Here is a 5,941-nt window from a genome sequence, read left to right on the forward strand (position 1 = left end):
TGAGAAGCACGCTAATCGGAGCTATGGTTGAAAAGTTACAACTACCGAGAGATTTGCTTAATACGTGGAAAAGAAAACTATAGGCTTCATTTATGTTAACCATATGAATTCATATATAAAAGATATTCTATAAACAATATAGATTAAATTAAGTTAATTTTAGATTTAAATTATAAAACAAAAGTAAAACAAATCATATTTTATGTATAAAACCCAGTTGCATAATCATTAATCAAGATATGATTTAAACCATGTCATTTTAGAAATACAATATAGTAAACATAATTACTAATGCGTAGATCTCATCGTTATGAAACAAACGCAACTTGAACGTACTATTTTGGAGTTGAAATGAATAAGTTATGATTTAAACAAGTTTTCCTATAGTTAAATAATAGATTAAATCTACCCATAAATTTCAAGTGTTGAAAACATGCCTAACAGTTGTATAAACACGTAGAAAACGTAAATACGATCCTAACACAATTCGAATGGGTCAAATCAGGCTTAAAACGCAAAAGTTACGCATAAAATAAGGTTCAGTGGCATTTATGTAATTAATTGAACTCAATTTTGAATTTAAACAATTAAAATTCTGAATTTAAACGTATTTTGGACTGTGCACACTAATTCTGGAAACTACAGGGGCTAAAATGAATAAAAACAGGACTGAAAAACAATTCTTTTGAACTAATCTAGACTGTGGGTTGATTACTTGGAAATACGAGGGCTAATCTACAAAACTGGCATGGCTTGACTGCGGTTTGACTGTGGCTGCTGACCGGCGAACATGTGGCACACTCCGGTTGGCACGGTGCACCATGTGGCGTGGGCGCGTGCGCTGACGTAGCACGGTGGATGGAGTCCACAGCCGCTGTGGACCGACAACACAATGAATCGGTATGATCTAATCTCAACCGCCCGTGCAGGATCCGGCGGTGAGGGACACTCAGGATATGTTCCAGCGACAGCGCGGTCATCACCGGCGTGCCCGCCATGGCCGGCAGCTCAGGATCTCGCCGATATGGCGTCCTAGGGCACCAAATGATGATCTAGGGGCACGGGAAGACGGAGGAGCTCACCACGATGCGTATGGAGGGGAGCATAGCGTCCGGGAGGGCTCCGAAGGCGCGGGTCGATGGCAGCGGCGATGGCTAGAGAGAGAGAAGGATGTGGGTGAGGGTGAATCCAAGGAAATCGAGACCAAAACTTGAATTTGGAGTTACCTACGGGCGCGGAGGAATACAGTGGAGCTCACGGGCACGTCAGCATCGTGGATAGCGCTCGGGAGTGGGGGATGGCTGGCGGCGGTGGCGAGCGTGAGTGTGGACAGAGGAAAGGGGAGAAGGAGCGCTTGGTTCTGTGATTTATAGGCGGCAGGCGCTTGCGGCATAGAAGGAAGGGGATCGGGGTGCGGGCAGGATTTGTCGCCTTCCCTGCATGCTCGATGGCGGCGGCGGCTTGCCATACGGGCGCGGGCGCACTAGCGGGCAGAGGAAGGAATGAAGTAGGGGAAAGAAAGGAAAGGGAAGGAGATGGTGCTGACGGACGGGGCCTGTGGGACAGTGAGGGAGAAGGGCGAAGCGCGTGCGGGCGGGCGCTGAAGGCTGAAGCGGGCCGTGTTGGTGGGCTGTGCCGCGCGCGCATGCGGGGCGGTGCGGAGGAAGTCGCAAGGGAGGCCGAGCAGACCGAGCGCGAAGCAGTGGGCTGGTGCGGGAGGAAAAAAGGAAGGGAGGAGGAGGGCGCAAGCTAGGCCGCGAGCAGTGGGCCGAGGCCAGGAAGAGGAGGAAGGAACAAGGGCCATCGAGCAGTGGGCCAGGAAAGAGGAGGCCGGAAGGAGGGAAAGGGAGGGGAGACGCGCGCTGGGCCAGCAGAGACAAGGAAAAGTGCGGGCCGGGAAAAAGAACAGTGGGCCTTCGGGCCAAAAAATGAAAGAGGTGAGGTTTTCTTCTTTTTATTTTTTCCAAATCTATTTCTTTTCTTAATTCAAAACAAATTCAAATATAAACCAAATCATGTATAAATATGATTTAAAATACACTTTTTAGTTCAAATATAAATGAACCAATTTTTGATAAGTTTTTCTGAAAATAACTTTTAGTTTCTTTCATTTTCTAATTCCTTTTCTTTTATTTCAAAGCCATTTTTAATTTCATTTCAAAAGCATTTTAACTATTTTGACTTTTCAACCACTCAACCAATAAAATCAAATGCAATGGCATGTATGCTCAAACATATTGCTACCTTATGAGGTATTTTAATTTAATGAAAAATTTTATTTCCTACATTTCATGTGCACAAAAATTCTAACTTAAATCATTTTAACTCTATTTCAAAAGAGGCAATTTTTAGGGTGTTACAATTCTACCCCCCTTAAGATGAATCTCATCCTCGAGATTCGGAAGACGTCGACTAAGAGATGGGAATACTCCATCCTTGGATTCTTCTTTACTTCCTCGTGCAGTTCCATCGTCTTGATAAAGATTCACTTTACTTCGCATACCTGTTGCTCTTACTCCAAGTAACTTGCCTAACTAATTCCAAAACTTTGATAGGTACCTTGAACAACTCTCAGGTAACCCTAATCACTAGGCCATAATTCTCTTTTCTCATATGTTCACCTTTCAACAAAGCTTCCTTATGTTCTTGGTCTGAAAGATGATCTACCACCACATTAATGATCCTGGTGAAGTTGCTCGAACTAGGAATACAACTCCTAATCCTTAGTGTCACCCAAACTTTCTTAGCACAATTCTCCGTTGCTAAGGGCATTAGACATGACTTCGCTTCTCGAAGTGATAGCACTTTTCTGAGTCACAATCAATCTCATTCCAACAAGGTTATCACAAGCTCAAAACCAACTTGGTGAAGATATCATATATACTCTTGTGATCCTCCTAGATGTCACTTTTACTTTCAAGAAGATGGTACTTCCAAGCTCCACAATGGATAACTCCAGATAACCTGTTAGGTAGTTCAACTCAAGCTTCCTTAGTTGACTTAATGAACAAGCCACTACTTTTCTTCTCATATAAGGACACATCCCACACCTTGATAAGGTGCATCATAGTGGATATAAAGCTCTTGTCCTGATCTGACAAAGCTAATACCTAGGTTTTACTTTGACCTCTTGGACTCCTTCAAACACTTGGCTGAGTCTCTTGATCCAAACTAACTTAAAAGTTTCTCCAGTAGCTCTACCAAAATCTTGATGATCTTGGATAAACTTTCCTATAACCAAACCTCATTATTTAATACTCTGAGTTCTCTCTTACATCCTTGAGTACCACCACGCTTCCGCTATGCAAACTTGAACGTATGATACTTCATCTTACCAATTCTTCCACTTGGCTACCCCCTTAAGAAAAGATAAAGTAGGGGACACCAAAGTATAGCTTGCATCGTCTTGTGATTGAAGTCTACTATTGTCCAGAAATTCCTCATGACTTTTGATCGTCCAAAATAAGAGATATGAACCGATAAAGATAGGCAGCTCCGAAGACAGGATAGGAAAAACAGAAGAAAACTGTAACCCAACTATTTATTTCATTAATCCTTATACCTTAAACTTATGAACTAAATGAAATTGTGGGAACACCCAACAAGATCATTGCAATCATTACAATGATGCAAAACAAGCATAAACATAATGACAATTCAACAAAGCACTTAAAAATGCATAACTCATTCTTTGACTCAACTTGCGATACTATCATTTTTATTACATAAGGGGCACAACTCCTATTCCTTAACTAAGGATCTTGGGTAGTCTAGCATGACTTCTTCATTCACCACTCTCACCAATTGCTTCTTTCAGGTTGGTTATCATTGACACTTTCTGATAACAGTCCAGTAGTGATCTGACTCTGGCTACTTTCTTGGTGTAATTGTTGATTCTTCTATGGACAAGATTTAACATAATGTCCTTCCTGCTGGCAATGATAACACTTCCTCTTAGCTGAATCTTTTGTGATGTCATACTCCACAGAATTGTTGCTTAGAGTATTGTCAGCTTGCTGATTCTATAAGTTCATCTTTGTTTGACGAGACCGCTTTTTAGCTCGCTTGATCTTTCAGGGTTGAAACTCCATGTAGGTGATTGTCCACCCATCTATGCATACCTCATGTGGAAATAGTGGAGTAACCTTAGCTTGAGAAACTTCTAATTCTTTAGAGTCTGATTTTATCTGACCAGGGATTGGAGCTAAATGTGACAATGTAATAGAACTCGAATGTTGATTACTTTCCAATTCTGACTCTAGTGAGACCTCCTTTCTCTTCTTATCCACATTGTCCTTAGGTATAGGCTGAATACCTTCATACTCAATTCTTTCTCCTAACGGTGTGGTTAGAAGCACCGAACGCTAGGCATACTTGATCACTCCTTTACATGCTGACATCCATCCCATTCCAAGAATGACATCAATGTCCACTAACTCTAATACAATAAGATTTACTTCAAATTTCACGCCTTTGATGTTAAGACTAAGTCTTGGGCATTTGCGGTTTGCCTTCATTTCTCCTTCTGGGGACTTAACTATCACTGGTCTCCTCATTGGAAGCATAGTTATCTTATATTCCTTTACGTATGCACTAGAGATAAATGAATGTGACGCACTGGGATCAAACAACATTGTGGCGAAAGCTGAGTTTACTGGAATGATACCATACACAACCTCCTTAGCTCCACGAGTGGTCATCATATCCACATTATTCAATCTTCCTTGGATGTAGTTTCTCTTTGCTTTACTTCCCTGCTCCTATTTCTTCTGGACCTTCTGTTCTTGCTTCTGCTGTGGTTGATCCTGGCATTCATGTGCCGTCCTTCTAACATCTTCGTTGGACTTCATATTCTTCCAAGCTTCTGCTACTTGTCTCTTCACTGGTCCCTTTGGTATGTTGGTTTGACTTTATAGCAAGCACTGTTGAAAACTCCTAGGTTGAGTCAGTCGTTCTGGTGCCTGTTGTTGCATAGCTACAAACTTCTCCTTGTTCAATGCAGTCAAGGACAACGTAGCTTGGTCCTCCTAACCTTTGATACCGGTGGTCTCCTCATTACGATCCATCTATATAGACAAAGATAGAGGATTGAGAATAGAGATAAAGTTTTCATAACATACAGAGGCTGAAGTGAGCATAAATTTTAGCAAATAGCAAGGTTGGAGAGAAAACAAGAACTAAGCAAGATAAAAGCATGCTAAAACGTTCAGTTCTATCTAGGTTTGCGTCCTACAGTCAGCATTGCTCTGATACCACTTTGTAGCATCTGGTTTTAAAGACAAAACCAGATACACACTATATGTGAGCCCAGGAAGTCAAGTCTCACATATAGCCACAAAATAAGGGTAATATCAAGAGACAATACTTATTACATAACGTATTAGTAAAAGGAAAATAACCTCAGAGAATAGACAATGGAAAGGCAACTCTGATCTTCTGGTGAAGACTCCAAATCCACAGGGATGACTGACTGGTTGACCACAAGCTAACTCCTCCAAACCAGCAATCTAGTACCCATCCGGGATTTTTATCCAATGCATAGAAAAGTAAAACAAGCGTAAGTACATGTCGTACTTAACAATTATATCATGGGGTTCATGAGGCTCAAAAGGCTGACACTAGTTTAACTGCGATTAGCTTTAATACATCATCTTTTTAAGCAATTGAGTGGCAAATAATTTATCATTCCCATAAACACATGATCAGGTAATCATGAATAATGTATAGCATAAACAATTAATCATTAGTACCATTATCCATTAGTGATCATCTCTATTCCATAAGGGTCCAAGGCCGCTCATGTTCGTGAGCATGGCTGTTATAATAGTTTTATACTCTGCAGAGTTTGTACACTTTCACTGTGAGTCATGATTTACCCTTTCGCCCGAGGTGATCAGCCTCTTGACCCACTACCAAGGAAGGTCGGCAGGGTTCACTATGA

The sequence above is a fragment of the Miscanthus floridulus genome, chromosome 8 (assembly GCF_019320115.1).
Source record: "Miscanthus floridulus cultivar M001 chromosome 8, ASM1932011v1, whole genome shotgun sequence".
NCBI lineage: Eukaryota > Viridiplantae > Streptophyta > Magnoliopsida > Poales > Poaceae > Miscanthus > Miscanthus floridulus.